Source organism: Zonotrichia leucophrys, chromosome 7 (genome assembly GCF_028769735.1).
Source record: "Zonotrichia leucophrys gambelii isolate GWCS_2022_RI chromosome 7, RI_Zleu_2.0, whole genome shotgun sequence".
NCBI classification, from domain to species: domain Eukaryota; kingdom Metazoa; phylum Chordata; class Aves; order Passeriformes; family Passerellidae; genus Zonotrichia; species Zonotrichia leucophrys.
Window position 1 is genome coordinate 21,080,172 of NC_088177.1, and position 22,614 is coordinate 21,102,785.

The window sequence follows — 22,614 nt, forward strand, 5'->3', positions numbered from 1 at the left end:
ATGGGAGAGGTTTGTAAGGGACTGAGCAGCGGCCTCATAGGTTGCTCCAGAGAGTTTATTTGAGAACTTATTATTCCTTCTTCGAAGATGATAGCTTGCAGTTATAGGAGGGCAACTAATCAGTAGAAGTGGAAGAGATAGTTAGATTTTGATGTGTTTTACAAGAATTTGAAGCTCATGTGATGAGGGTGTCCTGGGCTGGGCAAATTGGTTAACATGAATGGACCTTTTGGAGGATTTGATGGCTCTGGAGGGAGTAACAGACCAGCAGAATCACCTAGCATACAAACATACAGCTCAAGAAAGAGAAGTGCCAGTAAGGTGCTTCCAAGGTGAGGGGAAGGACTCACTGAGGACTCACTGGGCTATACTAGTTAAATAAAAAACCATGGAGTCACTGGGAGACCATGGACTCTGTCCTTTGATGTTATTTTCACACTGCATTATCCAGTTTGTTACTAGTTGGCTTACACAATAGATGTTGCAAGTTTTTTCATATCTGTTTTAAGCTTAGTTGTCAGGTAAATAATCTGGAAAATCATGGGGTTTGAATCGTTTGAATCTAATTTCACAAATAACTTTTTAAAATAAATGCATAGATTTTTCTGATTGAAAATCTGTCACTTCAGTGTAGGCTTATGAGCTTTCCAATTGCATTTATAAAAAGATGTTTAACAAGAAGGCAGCATCCAGTTCTGATTGTAGTGTGACTTACAGAAAACCTGCCTGAGATAACATGAGTCAAAAGAATCCACTGGGTCTTCTCTTTCTCTATATGTAGAAATTGATACAGTGCAAGTGAAAAATTAATTTCAAGGTTTGAATAAAAGACAAGGTACCTTTCACTTAGGCAGTATAATTTTGCAGGATTTGTCTCATAACCCTTGAAACTTTATGCCTTTCAGTTCCTTCCTCAGAAAGCTTGTCCACACAGACTTAGAAGTAATCCCCTAATGAGCAATATAAGTGTGGTAGAGCTCGATGGAGGGGGATTTTATTTTCAGCTTTCTTAACACCATATGTTCACTTAATCCCACTCTTCATTTAGTTAAAGGTAATCCCTGAGTACTTGAGAACAAATTACATGCAAACATACATTATGTTTTTGGATGGGTGATCTGTATATAACTGCACATGTGTCTTGGACTAAGAGAAATCCCACTGATAGCTAAGGCAGTTGAATTTTCCTATACAGATGCTCCCAAGTCTTCCATCTCAAAAGTACACATTAAGATTCAAGAAAGAAATTTTCTCTGAAGGAATTACTAATGAGGATTGCTTGGATTTTTGCTCATCAAATCTTGAATAAAAATCTTCAGTTATTCTTAAGTCATTTAATTTTTCCTACTTCATCACTAAAATTATTCAAAAAATCATGAGAGCTCTCTCTAAGCCCAGAAATGTCATGCAAGCCACATTAAATGTGCCAAAATATTTATTTTCCACTTTTCCATTCAGAATGGGAATTTTAAAATAAATTGTAGATGCTTCAAAGTACAATGATAAAAATGCTGAAATTTACTCTTCAAAAATCTACTGTCCAGTTATCTACAGCTGTTCAAAAAAAAAGAATCTGAAACTTACCACAACTATTTTCAGTCACTCACTGAAAGAACAACTGCACCAATTTAAACTACTTCTTTTAAAAAATGTTGATGGTCCAGCCAATATCACTTAAGTGGTCAAGACAGAAATTCCAGCAAATCTTAATGTATAATTAAAAGATATATGTCAAATATTTCATATATGCATAAAATGACAGGAAAAAATAGTTCTGCTCTGTAAACATTTGCTGCAGTTAAATAACAGAACTTCTGGAGAAAGCTGTACCTTCTACCTGGTCTTGCAAATAAATTAGTGCCAGGGGTCTCCTGAAATGAAAAGTCTATTTGAGCAAGTCACTTTCCAGGATGAGATCTTAGGACAAGATGTGGCTGAAGATATTTGGGGAAGAACAGCTAATAGGGACTGGAAAAACAAACCACTGCCAGTAGTGAGTATACCAGAGATGTGTCACTCTATCTCTGCAGCTCCAGAAACTGTGTCACATTGCTGCAGTGCATCCACACAAAGCTCCCCCTGCAATTATGGCCAGTGCACAAATGGGTTTGACTGAATTTCCCTCTGTAAAGAAAGGAAACTAAATGTAGTCTTTTGGATTTTCACAGTGATCGTTTTTGAAGATCCAAAATTCAGTTCTCTCTCAGGCAACAATAATTCTATTTTATTGCACATTGATGAAAACATTTACGCTTTAAGAATTATTAAATCAGATCTAGCAGGTAATTATTCTGTAATGAGCATTAACTGCATATAAAGTATTAGGTGTGGAAGGACATTTCAACATTTTCAATATTTACATTAAAATGCCCCTTTTCTGTCTCAGTAAGCAAAAGATGTCATTTCTGAAATGAGCTGAATTTTCAGTGTAAAATGAGAAATGTTGTCATGGAGGAAATAAATATAGGTTAAAAATAATCTGAAAGGTAAGTGACTACTCATTGCTTTTTTATGCCTTACTCTGTAAAGTAGATAACATGAACTCCAAAGATCTGAGAAGTACTTTCCAGCCTGACCCAGAGAAATGCCTGATGCAGCTGCCTGGGTCATCCTGGGGCTCTTCCTGCTTGGTATCAAGCACAGCATTTATACCTGAAGAGCCAGTATAGTCATATCAAGAAGGTCATTGCAAGAAGAGAACTTTTCAGGAAAAATCTGAATCAAAAAGGACAAGTAGCAAAAGGAAACAAACTGAGTTTCTTTTCCCACCTCACTCTGCCACTCACCTCCCTCAGTATTTTAAACATATCGTGGTCTTGATTCTTTTATGTAAAGCAGCTGTTCTCAAGACTGCAAAACTTTTCATACTCTGCTGTCATTTGACTGTGATGGTAAAGACCAAGCTTCTGTCATTACACTATAGCAATGGGATCTTTTGAAGTGGTAATGTTTGCCACTGTGCTTAAATTTCTAGTATTGTTTGAATAAATGTATGGAAAATAACTACTATTTGTATTAAGTGAATAATGTGCCAGAACCTCAGCATTTTTATGAATGAGTAACCTCATAGTTTTCAGAGACAGTTAAGACTGTATTTATTTGTAGAATTGTTTGCAAAACGGTTGCCATAGCTTTGGTTCCTTTTTTTAGTCTGCATTTTCCCTGCAGTGACTTTTCCAAAAACTGACCATAACAATGTCCACTAGCATTTGTTTGCATCATCCCTCTTCCTGTTGTTTACACCTTGTTCCAGTTCATGCCACCTTTTCTTCCCCATTTTAGTGGCCATTTTCCAATTCATCCTCACCAGTGAAATTTCTTCCTCTTGGTTTTGAAGGCACAGTCAGATAGAAAAGTATTGGTTCTTCTGTCTCCAGGAAGATGATGAAAAACCTTGCTTTACAAATTGCCAGTGCATCTGCTGTGACTGGGACCCATGTTGACTTTATTTTCCCTTGTAATCATATTGAGTGAGCTGAAGGAAAAAGAAGGGCATCAAGAGAGTATTAATAGATCCTTGTGGAGTGTGATAGATATTAAGGCCTGTAACTGTGCTGCAGAAAATCACTCATTTTCTTGCCTTTCAGTAAGAGTCTCTGGAAATAGAAGCATTTTACATTATTTTGTTCCTAAGGATATAAAAATATATACATTCTAATTGCACTTTGGAGAAGGAAAATTAATAAAGACAACTGCGCCATTCCCCATTAGTGGAAATGCCTGCAGTTAACCTGCCTCAAGCACTTTCAATATCACTGAATCCCTTGGGTGGGATTTTCCAAAGTGCCAGCATTAGCTCAGCCCTGCTCCCATTAAAATCAATTACTGACTTCAGCCTGGGAGGAGAGTCCAGAGAGTCCCTGTGGTGTCCTGTATGTTGGAAGATGCTAATCTGTGTGTGTGTTGTTCCTTCCCTATTTTTATGTGCATGGCTGCACAGGTGCTCTGATACATTCACTGAGGGGCAGGGTTTGCCTCAGAGGACTTGAAAAGGAACCAGAAAATTAACTGTGCAGAATAAAGAGTAATGGAGGGTAGCAGAGATCATGGAGGCAAGAGGAGCTTCACATAAAATGAAATTTCATCAAGTGTGTATTGAAGTCAGCTAATTGCAGCTTCTATGCCCCAATTCATAGAGCAAAACCTTCCAGAACACGTTTTCAATATGATTTCACACAGTATATTTTCTGTCTACGGAATCCAATTGTCGTGGGCAGTCATCAAGGCAAAGAGTTTAGTAGAATTAAAAAAGGGATTTAAGAAGCTTTGTGAGCAAAGACAACATTTGCAGCTGTATGCACCAGATTACAACAATGCAGGGGACAAACAAGCTTCCTGCTTCAGCAGCATAAGCTGATTGCTTTGAGGGTCGAGAAGAAATGGCATTTTGGCATGTGTTAGCCATGCTGATTTATTGAGATGTGTGATGGGGTGGTTTGAGTCTTCATTAAAAGGACTGATAATGATAATGAATGCTAAAGGTAGATTACTTACTAGTCTGCAATGCTGACATTTCCATTAAATGAGTATCAATAGTAAGTCTGAAGTCTCCTCCCACATAAGGGACTGATTTGGCATTGATGAGAGCAGGATTCAGACCTTGGCTATGAACAAGGCTTTCTTTCTGGCTCCAAGGAAGTAGCTTATTCTCTCATCACCTGAGAAAGACAATGACTGCTTCTCTAGTTCTTAGAGGTGGAATGAAGGGAAAGTGCATAAAGAAAAGAGTGGTTATATTTTCGTCCATAGACATTCTATGCTTTGGATTCAGAGCTGTCATTCCTCTGTAATTCAGGAGTACTTCAGTTGGAAATAGCCAATAATTTTTCTTATTTACACTGATTAAATGAGTCCAGAAAATGGTATTTTCATTCCAGTATTTGTGCTGGAGCTCCTCTGAACCTTTTCCCCCTGCAAATAGCAGCAGCCTTCCCACCAAACAGTAGCCCTGAGGAAGCTTAGTGGCCTTTACCTAGAACATGAGGAGTTTCTACAATGGATTATGTATCATGCTGGCTGGCTTGCAACCCCAGAAGCTCCTGTCCATGTCTGCATTCCTATGACAGGCTACTGCTGTCATCATACCTTTCAAGACACCCTTGTTTATGAACAGTAGATAAGATCTGAGAGAAGACATTTTTAAGGGAAGTCTGGATGAACTAAATTATTGATGTTAATGGCTATGGGTGCTATGCCTGTTACTAAGAAATACTGTAATACTTTGTCAGAATTCCCATTTGGAAATGCCATTAAAGCTAGGGGAGCAGCAATAGATACAGTATAGATTGAGCAAGCTATTGATGAACAGGAAAGGCTATTTAAGGATTTTGTGCCTTGAGCCCCTGTAGCTGGGAAAAGAAATTCAAAAGAAGCAGGTGAAAAGAGTCAGACTGCTCTTCTCCTTGCTAGAGCTGGCAGGCACCACAGGTGCTTGAGGCTCCATGATGGTATAGTTGCATGGACATTTGGATGTACCTACACATGCACACACATATAGTTTTGATTAAGAGTCTAGGTCAGACCCAGCAGGTCTTCACCAAAATACGAAATTTCTACTGCACAAGTCGTTGAGTTTTCTTAGGTCCAACCAAGCAATCAAGATGAGAGTTTTTTGTTAATTTTGAACTCTCATATTTCTAGCCCTTGCTTGGTGTGTCCTTTGTGGAAATTCTCCCAACTTTCTGATGATCCAGAAGCCTATGTAACCTTTGCTTATTTATGTTTTCTTATTCAGGATTATTTAAATACAGAAAATGAAACTTTTGAAGGATTCAAAATTAAGCTCAACTGCCAACAGTTCTTAGCTATAAGTAAAATTGAGATTGATAGGCAGCATTTGGGAGAAGAAAGAGTCAATAGCCATGGAATTATTGCCCTGATTAAAAAAATGATCCATTTTATCCTTTTTTATTTCAATGTATATCTGCATAAATTAAATCAACCTTTTAACCTTCTCAAAGTTTCACTTATTTTTTTAATTCATTACCTGTTAATTTCATTGGCAGATGTATGACTAAATTTCCTGTACTACTTTGAAAACCTTACCCAACATCTGCTGCAGGCATGCATTCTTTCCTTGGCCTGGGGGATGATTTTACATTAGTAACTTAGGTAGGTCTGCAGTTGGATAGTGGTTCTGTAGGATGCACACAGATCCAGTCTGGTCCTCAAGCTTCAAATGGTCTAGCTCTGATCTCTACCCTGCATTAAATCAACTCTGCTGTCTATTGTCTGCTCGGGTTCAGGGACAACTTAGCAAGTTTGATACAAGGGAACAATATTTCCACATGCCAAAAGCAGTCTGCAGTAGTCAGCTGCAGCCTCCTTTTCCTTTTGAGAGCATTTCATAGCTGAGGATATGAAGCTTTGCACACTCCATGGCCGTGCAGTTCCTGAGCTGCAGTGGTGCAGAACGTGAGACTTGGCAGCGCCTCTGTTCTGGGTCAGCTGCCATAAGGAACCCGGCCGTGGCACGCCCAAGCTGCTCCTTGCATTGCCCGTGCACTCCCCGTGCTTCCTCTGGCCATCTCAAGCCTGCTTCTGGGGGAGGTGTTGTCATTCTAATCCCTTCAGGGTCACGAAGGATCAGTAGGAAAGTGTGGTGGGATTAATACAACCTCCAGACAAAGTTTAACCTGCTGATAACATCAGATTCATAGGCTCTGCCAGCTCACTCTCACTGCTGATATGCAGCAAGTGCAGAACAACACTGAAAACTTATCACTTTTATTAAATAATGTGATCCCAGACACCTCTTAATTGTGGAACTTCACAAACCATGAAGCAATGTATCAGTAGCAGTCTAGAATTTGGAACACTTGGATTAAAAATATTTTATTTGCAACTCCAAAAGACTATTGCAGTCTCTTGGTGATGAATGCATGTATTTTATTCCATATTGATAATTTATATCTCTCCGCATCCATAACTTTGATCTTAACTTGTCTGGGATGTTGTTAATTTGCAACATTTTATTATGTTGTCCAGAATTTTTAAGTGATTACATGTTAAGGTAAATTTAGATAGCAAAAGATTTTAGATCTTAGAATTAAATGGGTGAACTTTGTTTTTTCAAACTACTTAATTGTATGTACACATTAAAATAATTTTCTCCATGTACTAGCTTGTATTTTAAATAGATCTTCATGTTGCTGTTGACCTAGCTTGTAATCTCATTGTTAAATTAGTACTTACAGCAGTAGAACAAGCGTCATTTTGCATAAGTGTTCACATTTATGGAAAATACTGTACTTTCACTGACTGAAGTTTGTGCCTGTCAAATACTGACGGATAAAGGCTGATGTAAAACACGCCTGCGTTCTGTCACAATAGACAGCGGCGGTAGCACAGGGGAGAAGCGCGTTCCCGGCGCATGGCAGCGTGCATGCCACCTCTCCGGCGCTGTAGCCTGGAGCCCCAAGGCAATAAACTGTATTTAAGCGAATCTCCCCTCCTACAGCACTACCTGCAGTTGCAAGCAATGTGTTTATCCCATTTTGTAAATAACTTTAAAAATTGTGATTTTTGTCATGGTGAAGCTGTGGTAGGATGAGAAACGGGGGCAAACTCTCCGCCGGGCCAGAGCGTAGCCAAGGCGGCGCGGTCCGCGGCTGGCCCAGGGTCAGCGGAACACACGAGCGAGGATTTCAGTAGGACTTGGTAATTTGCTGACAACAGACACCTTCGGTGATCGGAACAGGGAACGTCCCGCAGCTCCTTTACCGGCGGACGGAACCGCAGCCCCAAACTGCCTGGAGCGCGGGCAGCGCCCGCCGAGAGCGCGCCGGCCACCGCCCGGTGCGGGCGGACCCGCTCAGCGGGCAATGGCACCGCAGGGATCGATCGGCACCTCGGAGATCGATGGGCTCCGTGGGGATCGGTACCGCGGGGATCGATGGGCTCCGTGGGGATCGGCACCGCGGAGATCGATGGGCTCCGTGGGGATCGGTACCGCGGGGATCGATCGGCTCCACGCGCGCCAGCTGCCCCTCGTGCGCCCAACGGCCCCCCGCGCGCCCAGCCGTCCCCTGCGTGCCCAACGGCCGCTCGCGCGCCCAACGGCCGCTCCGGCGCTGCGGGTCCGTCGCCGCCCCCCGTGGCTGGCGCCGGTCCCGGCAGGGCGGGGCGAGGCGCGGCCCGCGCGCCGGAAGTGAGCGGCGGGGGGAGCCCGGAGCGGTGGCGGTGCTGGGGCGGCAGCGGCGTGTGGGGAGCGGCGTCTCCGCTGCTGGGCAGGGACGCGCCTCGGCTGCCGGGCGGAGGCGGTTCCGCGCTCGGCGGAAACAAGGAACGGGAAAGGAAGGGAGCGGCGAAAGGAACCGGTATCGGCGGCCACCATTAGTGGAGGCAGGAGGAGCAGCAGCAGCAGCAGCCGCCGCCGCCGCCGCCGAGGGGGTCTGCAGGCGGAGCGGACCCGGGTGCCGCCGCCGGCAGCGAGCAGGAGCGAACCCGGCGCCTCGCTCCTCTGTTCTGTGGGGCGTCGCCGCTGCCCGCCGGGGCTCCCCCGGAGCCGGGGCGAGGTGAGTGGCGGAGACGCCTTCGTTTCGCTCTTTTCTGGGGGCGGCGGTGGCAGAGCCGACGGGCGGCGTTTCCTGCCGCGTCCCCTCGGCCCCCGAGCCACGGCCGGCGCTGGGCGGGAGCCGCGGAGCGAAGGGTGCGGGAGGGGCGCGCGTTTACCGGCCCGCGCGTCTGCCCTGCGCCCCTCCACGCCCCAGGCACCATCGGGTGTGTTTGTCTGGAGAGGCTGTGGTGACTGGTGGAGGATTCTGGTATGTGTGTGCCCCCCGGGTTTTCCCCGAATGAGGCATGCCTCGGGAGAGGCTGGGCAGTCAGCCGGGGATGCGCGAGGGATGTAGTGTGTGGCATGCAGACAATGTCAGCTTGGGTGAGTCTCCACCCTGTGCAGCCGCAGGCAGCCGGGTCCCCGGCGCAGGCATCGCCGAGGCGCGCCGCCACCCGCGGAACAAAACGCGCAAATCCTCGTTCCTGCTGCAAGAAGGAATGGTGGGCTAAACATCTAACGCCCTGAAATCTGTTAAGCTTTTTAGCCGTACGACCTACTGAAGGCAGACTGGTTGGCAAAGAGCCTCCCAAGCAAGCTTGATGCCTGCGTTGGTGTTAATGAAACTGGGAGTGTGGTATATTATTTTTTCTGCCTGGGGATAGTCATTGATGGTGGAAGGGAAAGGAGGAGTGTCTGTATACACGAGTGTCACATGACCTTGTAAAATTCATATGGCTATACTTATTTTTCTTAAGAAGCCACTGACTTACCTGTTCATTTTGGAAGATTTTGTTTCTTTTGGATTTGTTATCTTGTAGGGCAGAAAATAATCACCTGCGTGTTTGAACACTGTCTCTGGATTTTATAATTTTTACTAGTATTTTATATTGTTACTGGGCTGGAGGTGTTTAGGAAGAGATGAACAGCGGTCTGTGTAGTACAATTTATTTTTTACTGGTAGATTACAGGTACACTCCATTTGGCAAATGTAAACTGTTTCATATGGCTAGTATCTTTACATTACCATTCATGTGAGGGGTGGATGTTTTGTGAGACTGTAGAATCACACCCACTCCATTTTGAACAAATTGTCTCTTTTTGTCTGTTCCGTCTAGTGCCCTTCAGACATGGATACATTAGCTTGTTAAATACCTTAGAGAAGAAGAATGAATTGATTAATTCTAGATGTTTATTGAAACATTATGTCTAGAACAACAAATCTTCCAGTTTTATTGTCTTTAATCAGCTTTTCTCTGCTGAGAAGTATCCTGTTGAAACAGAGGAATGGTAAAATTACTTGATAAATCATCTTGAAGAACAAAAGTCTTGGTCATAATCGAGGGAATACTTTCCACATTTGATCTATAAAGATCTAAACACGTCCATATTTAATACACTGATATCATTCTTGGTGGGTGTGGTGGATAGTGGAACACAGAACTGGTTTTCTGCACCTAAGTTGGTATGTGATTTTTCATATCACTGGATGATATTCAAATTACCGTACAGAAATCTGTGTTATGGAAGATTTTTGCTTTCATACAACAGAAAGGTAAGTGACACCAAGGAATTTATTTATTGTCCTCGTACAGTTTTCATTTTCAGATAGATATTTCCTTAAAATGGCTTCATTTTTATGGTCAGATGATATGCAATGAGGCATCCTTCCACCACTGATTCTCTGACTCAGCATGTGGTGGCAGTGAGAAAAGTATTAGTAAGAGATAAACCACAGTTAAGGAAAGCAGTGCAGTGTACAGGCTATTAATTTCTTGAAAGGGTATAAAAATGTGAAAGAGAACACTGACAAATTTTATATAATCTTCAATCTGCCTTCCTTGCATAGTATCTTGAGATGACTGCCTTCAGGTTTGAATTTAAAGTAGTTTTTTCATAGTGGAGTAGTGTATTGACATAAAGTGTTTGCAGCTTTCTGTGTGTTGGAGTCTGTTCCTTTCCTAGTGCAGTAAGCCTGGGTACAGAGAGCACCTGTTGGTTTAAAGTATTGTGTGGAACTGCTGCGATGCCCTGTGTAGGTCATGGTTCTCTCGGGTGGGTTTCAAGAGGCATTGTTTTTCAAAGGGATGTCTCAGAGTTGTGGCTATCACAATATGTGGGTATTGCCTTGTTTACCCCAAACCACAAATCTTCTTTAGTGTTGCTTCTTTATTTGAATTTGGTCCTTTGTCTTCAGCATTTAAGTTTTTCAATAGAATCAACTGGCTTTTCTAGCTAGAAACAGTTAATTCTTTTGTGCTTTACATTGTAGATCTTTATCCTGTGTTAGTCTCATCTTTACTGGTCATACTTGCCTTCCTTCTTCAAATATTTTTCAGCCACTGGAGAGGGAAGTAAAAACCTATCAAACTGGGACAGAGTTAAATCTGAGTGACTAAGCCAGCTAGGTAAATACTAGGAAGAGTGGTACTGAAGATTTCAGCCATTAAGTAATTTACATCACCTTCTTAATAGAAGAAGACTCCAAATCACTTGTGTTTCAAATTAAGCCAAAGGTTGCAAAATAATCACACTCTGCCTTTTCTGTTATGTTAAATAGTTTTATTATGGAATTTTCAGGTAGAACTGAAATAATGTACTTCATAACTTCCCATTAACATCTATTCACCCTGACGATCCTGCTGATTAAATCTAGAACTTGTTAAAACGCTTACCAAAGCCAGAAATGTCCAATTTCTGTTTCTGGCCCCAACAATAATCCATTTTGCCACGTTTCGCACTTTTTCTGTGCAATTGCTGGAAGAAAATTTGTTGGTTTACAGTGGAATCAGGCAATGTCAGATAAACAAGCCTTGTAAAAAGATGCAATCCAGATCTGTTTTATTGCTAAGAGTTAATAATACATTGAAATGACACCAGACTGCTGAGTAGTCAGGTTTTACCTGTTTCTATGTGGAGTGTTAATTTTGTTTCAAAAAATGTAAATTATGAAACAAAAGTTGACATATTGTGTAAGTCCTCTTAAGAATTCAAAAAATACCTTTGATAATTGGCAGTCACAGATTTTGAGTGAGCACACACACAGAATGTTTTCTACCTTTAGGAATGTCTACTAGGTTAGGTAATGCCAATAAGGAAACTTGCACTATAATTGCCCTTTGTAGCTGTTCTTCAGATTAGCAAGGGATTTAAATTTCTCTTGTTAATCTCCCAAGTGTCCATTGAAAGAAAGTGTCCATTGAAAATGGTATATTAGTTTTTATATTAATACTAGAAGTTAGAAATAATTACCCAATTAAACAAATGAGTCCATGTGAGAAAGAACTGAAATTCAGTAATGACAGAAGTTCCTTCTAATCCTTCATATAGAAAAATTGTATAAAGACTAAGAAAAGTATCTGTAGAATATTTGTATGCAACTTGATCCAGATATATTGACTGATATTTTCTGACATTTTAGTGAATTAAAGTCTCTTCTCTGTTTTGTTCCAAGTAGGATTTTTAGTTATTTTCTATGTCCAGCTTTAGCAGAAGTGTTTTGTGTAAGATGTTAAATAGATTGATTGTTGAACTTCTTTTTTAAAATCCATCTGTTAGTGAAGAGCTCTTGAAATGTCTTGGTCTGCAGGCTACCTCTGTACTTGTATTGTATGGAGGAAGATGGTGTACATAAGGATTTGAAATTGTCCTGACGTTAAATATTAGGAAAATAATTTGTTGCCATCCTATATCTTAATTAGTTGGATTTTAGGAGGTGTCAGGGGAGGGAGGCCTGCAGGTGGGGAAGGAATTCAAGGGATGGTACAAAAATAGTCACAGAACATAATTTTTACCCATTGCTGAATTTCAGGTCTCAAAAATCCATCAAAATAATTTTAACAAATGTTATTAAAAAGGTGGTTGAATCTTCCTTGCCTCTGGTCTTTTCAGGACACCAGTGTGTAAGGTGAAAGTTCTTATACGGAAATATTATAGGGAGTCTGGTGAGGGAATTACTATCCACAGCAGTAAAACTGTTTTATCTACTTAAGCAAACATTATAGTATTCAAGAACTCGGGTTGCTGGTAAAATTGCACTGATCTTGCATAGCACAAATGGTAAACTGCATGTAGATTGTTCTTACCTTCTGTGAAAATTATCTGAATTATCGTCCCTTATTGCAATGTTAACATTGTGTTGTTCTAATTATTGTATTTGACATCTGCTGGAGTGGTCATGTGCGGTGTGAGGGTACTGTCAAGTGTTTAGAATGCCAGGTTGTGTTCATATACAAACACCTCACTCTTTTCCACTGTTTATTACAACAAAATAGCTGATTTCTGCACGATCAGGATTAGAAAGAAACAGGAGCAAGAAGTGACATCACTTTCCAGTTTTGTGACTGCTAAGTTTTATTACTTGTGTCAGTATTGGACTTTCATGTAGAAAAGTCTTGGAGAAGTACAGAATCTCTTGATCATTTTTCTCAAATGTAGATCTGATTTGAAAAATATGCTGTCTAAAACGCACATATGGAAAAAGGCTGGAGGGAAGCTCATTGGCATCCTTCACCCTCTCTGAAAACTTCACCTTTCAGAAAGTTTCAGGAGCAGTTGTAGTGGCCTGGCAGAAACCTTTGTTCATGTGATAGTGAGAGCTGAAGTCCAGTGCCCGCTGCTGGCACAGGGTCCTTGGCTGCTCCGGTGCTGTGATTGTCCCATCGTCCTTCCCTTTTCCCAGAGACTTAGCAGCAGTTCGCTGAGTTGGTAGGACTTGTGGTATTCCTGGTGTCTTTTTGTCCCGGTTACAGTAAATTTTAAAAGAGTGAAACTGTGCTGTGCTTACAGTCAAGATGTGCAGTAAGTTACTTCTTGTAGTTACTTTAGTCATTGCCTTCTTGGCTCTTCCAGTAGGAAGGAACAGTTCACTCCCAAAGCTCCAAGTAGAGCTTGCTGCTCAATACATGGGTCGATTTCATCTCGATGTTCCCACTCTTCTGCTTTAAGAACAGCCATCTGTAGCACAGAAAAGGTAGTTTATTCTGTCATCATGGTCTTAGTGTGGGACCTTGGTTATAGATGCCTGGTAAAATTGCTTCCCCATTTAAAGCTGTTGTTGAGCTAGTAGTGTCTTCTGCTATTGAGCAGTTGTGTATCAGTGACTTGTGAAAAATTCTGCTGATTATTTGAGGAAGTACTGTAAACTTGTCAAGAATTACTCTGCACAAACTTACACTTCATTTTCTGAAATCCAGTTGGTCATGGTAAAAGGAAAAATGTTTTTGGAAGTGTCCAAAAGACTTAATTGTGAACCTTACTTAAACTGTAATTGGCAAATGTCCATACCTGCTTGTAAAATTGTATTTTAAAGGCTGTATCATTGAGTAGTGTTAAAAGTGCAAATAACGAGTATGTATCAAGCATTGATGATAAAACAGTCCCATCTCAAATGGTTGAATTCTTATTCTGGTATCCTCTTTACAGTTAAATCCTTTCAATATATGTAATTAAATTGCCTGCTAAGTGCAACAGTAAATGTTGAATAAGTCATTGCATAATGTGAAAAATGCTTTACAACTTTACAACATGGAATTCATAATATGGCTTTTTTGTGCATGTAGAATTTTATTCTTCTTGCAATTTAGACATTATGGTAAAATGGTTTTGCTCAACTGTATTGTTTCAATCAGTGATGAAAAAAGCCTAGTGCTTTTTTGATGTCTGTGGATTTCTTTTAAATAGTTCTGTTGATTGTTAGGGTAAAATATTCTCTCTAAAATGCTGATTTGATTGGTTTAATCACTGGGAAAGTATATTGAAACTATGTTTGACAAATTTTTCTCTCTGTCAAAAGTCCTATAGATTTGGAGAGGTATTCTTATGTTTATCTGTGAAGTTTCTCAGTTGATCCTTGTGGTACAGCAGTATTGAAAAGATGTGATGTCGTTGCAGGCTTGGAGTTGCTGTAGAAGGTAGCATTAGCCAAACAGTTGTGCAGCTTCTTTGAAAGAAATAAAGTTCCCCATGTGCTGTATATATACTTGTTCAGGTCATTAATCTCTGTACAGATGCATTTGCTGAGCCTGGAATAGTCCCTGTTTGCATCTCTGACAGAGCTGACCCACACTCAGGAACTGTATCTTTCACTCAGTGGGCTTCTTTTTCCTTTCTTGTAGGTCCCTTAAAGAGATGGTATTAGTAAGAGGAGAAGAGCAGTGGAGCCCAGAGAACTTTTTCCTTCCTTACACTTTTCTTGACAGAATTATCCTTCGGTAGCTGTATAGGTCACTAACCTATTGTGCATTAAAAATACTCATACAAAAGCCAGAGATGGGCAATATTAAATCCATGTAAATTCTGTAATCCAGTTAACAGCATAATCCGCAGCATGCCAAAATGAGAAAATTAAAGAGGTGATGTGTTGGGAGCTTCTGAAAGAAGAGAAACTACACCCTTCTATACATCTTCCTAGATCCTGATTATAGATTATTTTGCAGAATTCTAGGTTATTTTACTTCTGAGGTGTAAAGTGATTTTTTAAAAATAAGGAAAAACACCTTTCCAGGTTGCTCTTTTCATCTTACAAATATGAAAAGGCATCTGTCAAGGCTTTCAGAATTTGTTGAAGGAAATACTTTGCCCCATGATTTTGCAAATAATTTCATTTTCATATCTAGGTGGCGAATGTTACCTATACTTATTAAGATGAGCTGCTTTTTAAAACTGGAATGGGTTCTAGCTCAGTATTGAAATTAGCAAGTTTTCAGCATGCTTTCAAGCGTCTTAGGAACAAGACTGATTTTTGCAGCCTAATGATGATCTTCCAGAGGTGAAATTGGCATGGGAAGCTTATTAGCTTTGCAGAAATACTCTGCTTGCATACTAATTGTCTTAATTTTAATCCCATGGGATTTTTTTCTACTTTTGTCTGAGCTCATTGCTTGCTACTCTTTTATAATTTAGAACAAGAAGTATTGAATTAGGTAAGAAGAGATGTACTCTAACAAATGTGAAACCATTTCATTATGACTATGACAGTGTTCCCTCAGGTTTTCTCATATTGTTGCCAGAGAGCACATAAAGATCTGAAGTTCTTAAACTGTGTTAACTTTGAGATCTGTGTCTACAAGAGCATTGTAATAAATGCAGTATCTGCTCTGGATTCCTGCAGAAGCAAGGACAGTGTTTGCTGCCCAGGGAGATTTCTCCCAGCTGTTTGTGGGAGGTACAATACTTGTGGATTGTGTCTGGACTTAAAGCCTCAGTCTTTGGTGTTGCTGTTGGCTGTTCCTCAACAGTTTCTCACTCATGTATGGCTCTTGATTTCATCCTGACTTGCCTGGTTCATGCCTGTGTAGTGATGAGGCATCTTGCATAGGATTTTTGATTCTATGCCAGAAGCCAAGCATTCCAAGCTGTCTTTATTTATAGAATCGTTTAGGTTGGAAAAGACCTTTAAGATCGAGTCCAACCAATAACTTAGTGCTGCCAAGTCCACCACTAAACTATGCTTGAGTTGATTTTGTGTATGTAAAGATCACTGGAGACTAGATGTAAGAAAAACACACACAAAATCCCCAAACATGCCAAATACCTACTTGTCCTTAACTTACTAATTTTGCTTCTTGCTCTGCTCCTTGCTGGAAGGATCACTGTGAACTTGTTTCACCACTTAAAATCGAGTTAATCATTGTTAGAATTTGTTTCAATACGCCAATGCAAGTTTGGATTTCCAAGGTGTCAGTAATCATTCTCCTTCAGAGGTGACTAAAGACTTAGCACAAATGTGGTTTATAGTGCATTTTAAAAAGTCTCCCCATTGTGAAAAATCTCATTAGGTTGTTCTAAGCCTTTAAATAAAAATGCCATACAAATCTCTGTTCTCAAAGGAAGTTGTCACTTAGATCTTTAATGCATGACTCAAGAGCATGACCTTTTACTTGAACATGTAGATCTGAGTGGCTGTGACAGAAACATGGGTGGTTGCACGCTGTGTTCCTGGTGAAGCATTCTGCAGGTTGTGTGTATCAGTGCACCTTTCTGGTACTCTGGAGTTTAGTCAGTAATGCTTGTGTCTTCTAATAGATAGTTCTTCTATCTATTAAATGGAGGCATTTCATTTAGGGACGGAGGAGGGAAGTCAGTAGTTTTCAGTCGCTAGTAACATTGCAAAGCAATAATCCTGGCTGAAACTTTATCCATCTCTGAGCGTGTCACAGGTCAGGAGAACAGTTCTACTGAAGCTGGGTAAGAGAAGATCACTTTTTCTTTCACCTCTACTCTTTTGTGTCTATTAATAAGTAACTTAGTGGCATGATCCGTTCTCTAGAACTGAAAGGCTGTTAGATTGATGTGACTGCCACAAATAAATTATAGCCTATTGTAGAAGGAAAGAATTATTTTAATGAAGAAATGTTCATTTCTGGATTAGAGACCTGAGATACTTTCTAAGAAGCTCAGCAAAATTGAGAAGTCTCATTTTCAGCAATTGCATGGAAGGACAAGGGTCCTATAGAAAAGTGAGAGGTTTTTTTTCCTTTCTGGCAGCTTGCAGAGCATAAAATAGAAATAGGGAAATGAGTGAAATTTTCAAGAGGAACCACCTAGCCACATCACAGTTGTTAAAGTGAAACATATACTGTCTTTATGAAGAATGCTCTGTCAACAGCTATTCAGTTGATAGTGCAGCATTCAGCTTAACCTTTTGGGCTTCCTATCCCAGTTAGTGAAAATCAGAGATGTTCTAATTGAAAATAAAAGAGAAAGCAAACCTCCAAAAGCACTGTCCTTGTAATTAGTGTAATTAGAATGAAACTTTCTGTATTGATACTGTTTGTATCTGTTCAGCCTGAATGTGCACAAAAATTTCAGAAAGTTCTCAAAACCAACAAGTTAAAAAAAAATCCTTGAGATTAGTTATTACTACAGTATAATGAATCTTAAATTAACTTTTATCAGCTGGAATGGAATATTTCTGGAATGACTGGCCCGTATTCTGAAGTTGAAAGTCCAGCACAGAGTAAACAAAGTATTTTCAGACTATGCACTTTCAACGTCAATGGTGTTTCATTTTCGACCTTTAATGACTTGGGTGCCTCTCTTTTTGCAAAGAGGTGTCAATCTTCATTCTCCTGAAGGATCAGGTAGTTAATAAATTTACAAGTATCATATACGATGTTAGCTTTGCTAGACTGTGAGGCCTGAAAGCTTAGGAAGTGATTTTGTGTTTATTATTTTTCCAGATAATTTAAAAGTTTGTTAGCCTTGTGTGGCCTTTAGATTGAAAATACACATAGTGTATGGCAAAAAACATTCACTTGATGCAGATGACTTGATTTAATGTACGTGCTGTTTTGCTGTCCTTGTCATGGAAAGAGGTTAAAGTGAACCTATTGTTGCTTGTTTTGTGGTCTAAAGACTGATCTGAGTGCCCTGCATAAGGCAAGTTATGGTATTATCTTTCACTTTTTAAATTATTCTTCTGATGAGTCATGTTTTCCAGTAATTATTGTGAAGTGTATACTTTCTAATTTTGAAGATGACAATGTAAATTTTCTCTTGTATAATGTGACCATGGGCCAGCCTTGCATCTTTTACACTTTAGTGTAGAAGATGCATTAACCAGTAGTAAAATAGGACTGTATTTGTAAAACAGGAGAATGTGCTTTAAAGCAATGTCTTCCCAACACTTTATCTGGTGTCTTTTTTTTGTATAGGTTAATGTAACCCCTTCTGATGTTGAATTCTACCTACATTATTTTTCTAATCCTGAAGGTACATAGTCTTCCTTTTGTTTAGAATGTATATCACCAGAAACTAGGAGACCAAATTTTTTTTTTTTTTTTTTTTTTGTGTATGGTAATGCTCATTATTAACTTTCTGAGATAAGGTTAATCTGGCATGCTCTATTATGCAACTCTTGAGCATTTGAGAACAACATTTCTATACACATGATCTGATGAAACATGATAAAATGCTAGAAGATATCGATGTGTCTTGTGTAGTACATTGTTCTAGTTAAAGCTGCCTAAATACTTTTTTTTTATATTTTAGAGTGAGTTGAAAAACAAGATAGAAGATCAGTTGTTCTCTTATGAAAGTGTAAAAATTGCAGCTGGCCTTATGTTGTCTGCATTCTTTTTGCCTTGCAGCGTGGAGTTAAATATTTGAGTTTACAACTGCGCATGCCTTCACTATATTACAGAGTACCAGTAGGAGTTGAGAAGGCAGAGCCTACTGATAGATTCAGCAGCTGCTGCTTCATTCCTAAAATTACTTCTGCTGGATTGCAATGAACTCTTGGTATTTTAGCATGATTCAAGCAGTATTATTGACAGGAATATTGAACTAATATATCTACAAAAGTAGGGCCTTTCTTATTTTTGCAGTATGACTAAATATTTAGTATCTGGATACTGTGCATCATAAATCATTGCCTTGTATTATGTCTGTTTATTTCAAGACACTCATTGTGAAGTATCAAACTTTTTGGAGTATAGTAACAGCCATTGTTTGAAATGGTGGTAAGTAGAATATGAAGTTGTTTTGGTCTTTTAGTAGAATTTGGAATATGTGGATGGTTAACTATTTAAAATATTATATAATTAGTTCACTTTTTGAAAAGAAAACTTAAAATTTTGCCTGACATGACTCATTATGGAGAGATGTAATACTGTGATGGAATTGTCTATTAAACTGAAGAGCACTGCTCTGTGAGGTAATTGAAGGTCCAGTAAAAGACACTCTTAGTTTCCTTAAGATTTCTGCCAGAATTTCTGAAGTTCTGCTTGCATCCATAATGCGATGGGTGACATTTCCCTGGGGAGAGTAGCAGCAGTCTGGTTCTGTGTGCATCAAGAATCGTCTGTGTAGTTATGTGGAACTAGTTCGAGGCTTCTGTTTCAACAGTAGCAAATAGGGATGATCTTTCTGTCATTAGATGTGCATGCAGAAGCCAGATACTGAGTTAGATGCAGATAGATAACTGTGCAGTTTTCATATTTTTATTGCCACGGTACTGCTGATATATGTTAAAGATTGTATTTAGAAAGTATGATTGTAAATAACTGATATATCATTTTTTAAAGGTGATCAAAGTAATCACTGAAATAATATCCATGACTTTGCATTCTGTAACAAATTGATTTGTGCCTTCTCTATATTGCTGAGCATTTATAGTGTCTTGAGGAGCAGGACATTATTTTAAGAGAGGAAGTTAGGTCTGCCACAGAGGAAGCATTATATTATGGATTAAATGCTGTCCTTGTCATCTTTGAAACACAATTTTTCTGCTCTCGTGTTACATTAATCTTTTTTTCCCTTCATACAGTCTTCCAGTTCTTCAGTGTAGTTGCAAACAACGAGTAGTTTTGAAAATTCTCTGTAGCTCTCTTGTCCTCTTTTTGGGAATTGATCTTGGAATGTTTGCTTCTGAAATACTTCTTGATTTGAAACTGGATAGGTAGAAAAATACTTTTTTTCTGTGCCCAGTTGCTTCCTGCACTTGGGATTATGTTTGTATGCATGCACTTAGATGTTGTTGGCTAGAACTGTCCCACAGGAGATACTCTGTCCACTGAGAACTGGGCAGGATATTTTTCTTGGTATTCCCCACCTCAAAATGCACACGGTTGGAGGTTGGATAGGGTTTATGAGCTGTGTTAGTCCTGTGCTTTGTGCATATTCTCCTCAACTGGGATGAGTTCTTAGATTATGCAGAGGAAAAAGGGGCTGAGAACTTGGTTTCTGTGACTTGATTGAATTTTTTAAAATAGAGTTTTTTAACTGTTAGGAATAATAGAGCTGGAAAGAGGTGCTGCTAGAATTGACCTTACTGCTTATCACAAAGGCTGTGAATGATTCCGCAGATGTATTGCTCTTTCACTGGTTTCCTTCTGAGAGAAGGTTGTGACATCAGATGGCAAGTTGAGACCTGGAACAAGCAAGGTCTTAGGATGCATCCCATTTGGTTTTTACAGGTATTGCTGCTTGAGCGATGTTGTGGGGCGCGCTCTGGCTTGTGGTTGAGCTGTTTAATTTCCAGAGCTCGTAAGTGGTTGCACTGAATAGAAAGAGATGGTGCCATTGAAACAGTGCTGGCAGTCAGGCATGGATTCCTGGTGGGCATTCTCAGTGGCACTGCCATGGGACCACAGCCAGGCAGTTTCCTAAATAAGCATGAGAGTCGACTGGCAGCTCTGACAGAGCAAATGCTACTTGTAGCATAGTAGCACCTCGTTGGTGAGTCATTCGCTGCTGATTGCTCTAGCTACTGTCCGTTAAATAACGAGTTTTGGCTACTTGCTTGACTAAAATTGCCAAGTGCATGTTTGTTCATGGCCAGGCTTTCAGAGAGTGGGTATTGCACTAACTTGTCACTGGTCACAGTTATGTCAGGCTTTTGCTATACTGCTGTGTCAGAGGTTAAGATTCTAGGATTCTGTAAACAATAAAAAGATGACAAAACAGCATGATCCATCCCTTTGACTTTTTGTAAGTTTAGTAAAATAAAATTATTTTTAAGATTTCCTTCAATATTATGGGGAAATTGCCCAGGTAGTTGCTTCCTTATCTATTCTATTTCTATGTATGATCCTTCAAAGTGTGTTGCATGATTTCTGTTAAATGCAGAAGAGCATTTTCAGTTGGGTGTCAAATCCAGCTGTATGAAAACAGAATTCGTTTCAGCTTTACCTGCACAATAATATCTACCTTGTGTATAAATAGTTCAGTAAAAAAAAACCCAAACCAACCCTAAAATCTAACTGTCTTAAAGACTTTAGTGGGACTTAAATACCTGAGAAGTCTAGCAATGGAATATGTGCCTCTTTACTAGTGCTGTTTATGAGCACGTGTACAAAAAGTATATTGGTGTAAATAAAAGGGTTTTTTCTTTTCTGACTTTCTGAACTTTTTAATACATTTGCAGCTAGAAAATGATAGCAGTGAGTACTGGGAATGCATTCTTGGTCATGCTCCAGTGTTTAGCAGTGTTTAGCATTGCAACAACAGCACTGTGTAGAAATCATTCCCAACTTTCTTCCACTGATTTTTGGACATGTATTTCTTTTTCCTAAGAAAGTGGACTTAACTCATTTGCTTTTCTTCTATTTGCAAAGGGGTGGAGAGTCTCATGGTTGGGGGTTTTTTTGGTGTTTGTTTGTGGCCTCTTGGCTTTTTTAAGACAAAGCTGTTGAGGTATTACTTCCAGTCTTTGACTTGCAAAATTATTTGAATGGTATCTGCTGTCTTTGGTATGTGTACCATTGTCCAGTCCCAAGTACACTAACCTTTCTTGACTTAGTAATGCTGTCTTTCTTCTTTCTGCTATCACTCCCTCTTGCAAAGAAAAAGACCTTACTGGAAGTTAATCAGAAGATCTATGTAGAGAAACTTGGACTTTCTGACTTTGCATAGACAAGTTGCTTGAGTTGTCTGCTGTGCCCTACAGGTAGTTTAGTTTTAACCTTTTTCTTCTACACGGAAGGAGAGGTCTTCCTGCTTCACTCAGTACTAGATTATGAGAGGGGAGTGATGATGTATTCATACTTATATGGGAGCTTTGCATCAAAAAATCTCCAGTACCATAATGAAGAGATTGGAATTAGTCATTTTTAAGCTGCTTTATTAGTATCTTCCATCTTATTTTTATACAGTATGACCTGTGAACTGAACTTCTGGATGATTTCTGTGTTATTCATCACATTGTTAACTATTTTTTGTTTGGTTATTTTCATTATCTGTACCCTGAGGTTATTTTGGATACAGCATCTGAAATATTTTGCATAGTCATGTCAAAAAGCTTAGAGTTTTTTCCTATGAAAAACCTACCTTTCCCTTTGTACTTTATTAAATATTTGGGTTGTCCTTGATCTGATTTTAAGTCTGATTTTTGTCCCACTGCAGCCTGCAAAATCAATTTGGCAATTAACTTCTTGATCTTCCATTTTGCACAAATGTATATAGAGTCTACATGCACTCTGCTTTTGAGCCTAGATACCTAACTCAGATGATGTGGATGTTTTTATGTTTCATAAAATGGCTTGTGAGCACGTCACCTGTTAAAAAAGCTGTTGCTTTGATTTATGTAAAATCTTTTTAGCCACTGAGTCACAAATGACATGATTTAGTCTCTTGTTTCCTAACACACCTTTGTGCTATGAAAATTCAAATGTCTT

The 22,614-nt window shown here is 39.7% G+C and overlaps 1 protein-coding gene across 2 annotated transcripts in view; it reads left to right on the forward strand.

The window, feature by feature from the left end:
* The first annotated feature begins 8,163 nt into the window (after positions 1-8,163).
* RAPH1 (Ras association (RalGDS/AF-6) and pleckstrin homology domains 1) overlaps positions 8,164-22,614 on the forward strand; it is a 79,162-nt gene continuing 64,711 nt past the window's right edge. For both annotated transcript variants that reach the window (XM_064717737.1, XM_064717738.1), the window contains exon 1: positions 8,164-8,516. The gene's annotated coding sequence lies outside the window, so the exon portion shown is untranslated. The remainder of the gene's footprint in view (positions 8,517-22,614) is intronic.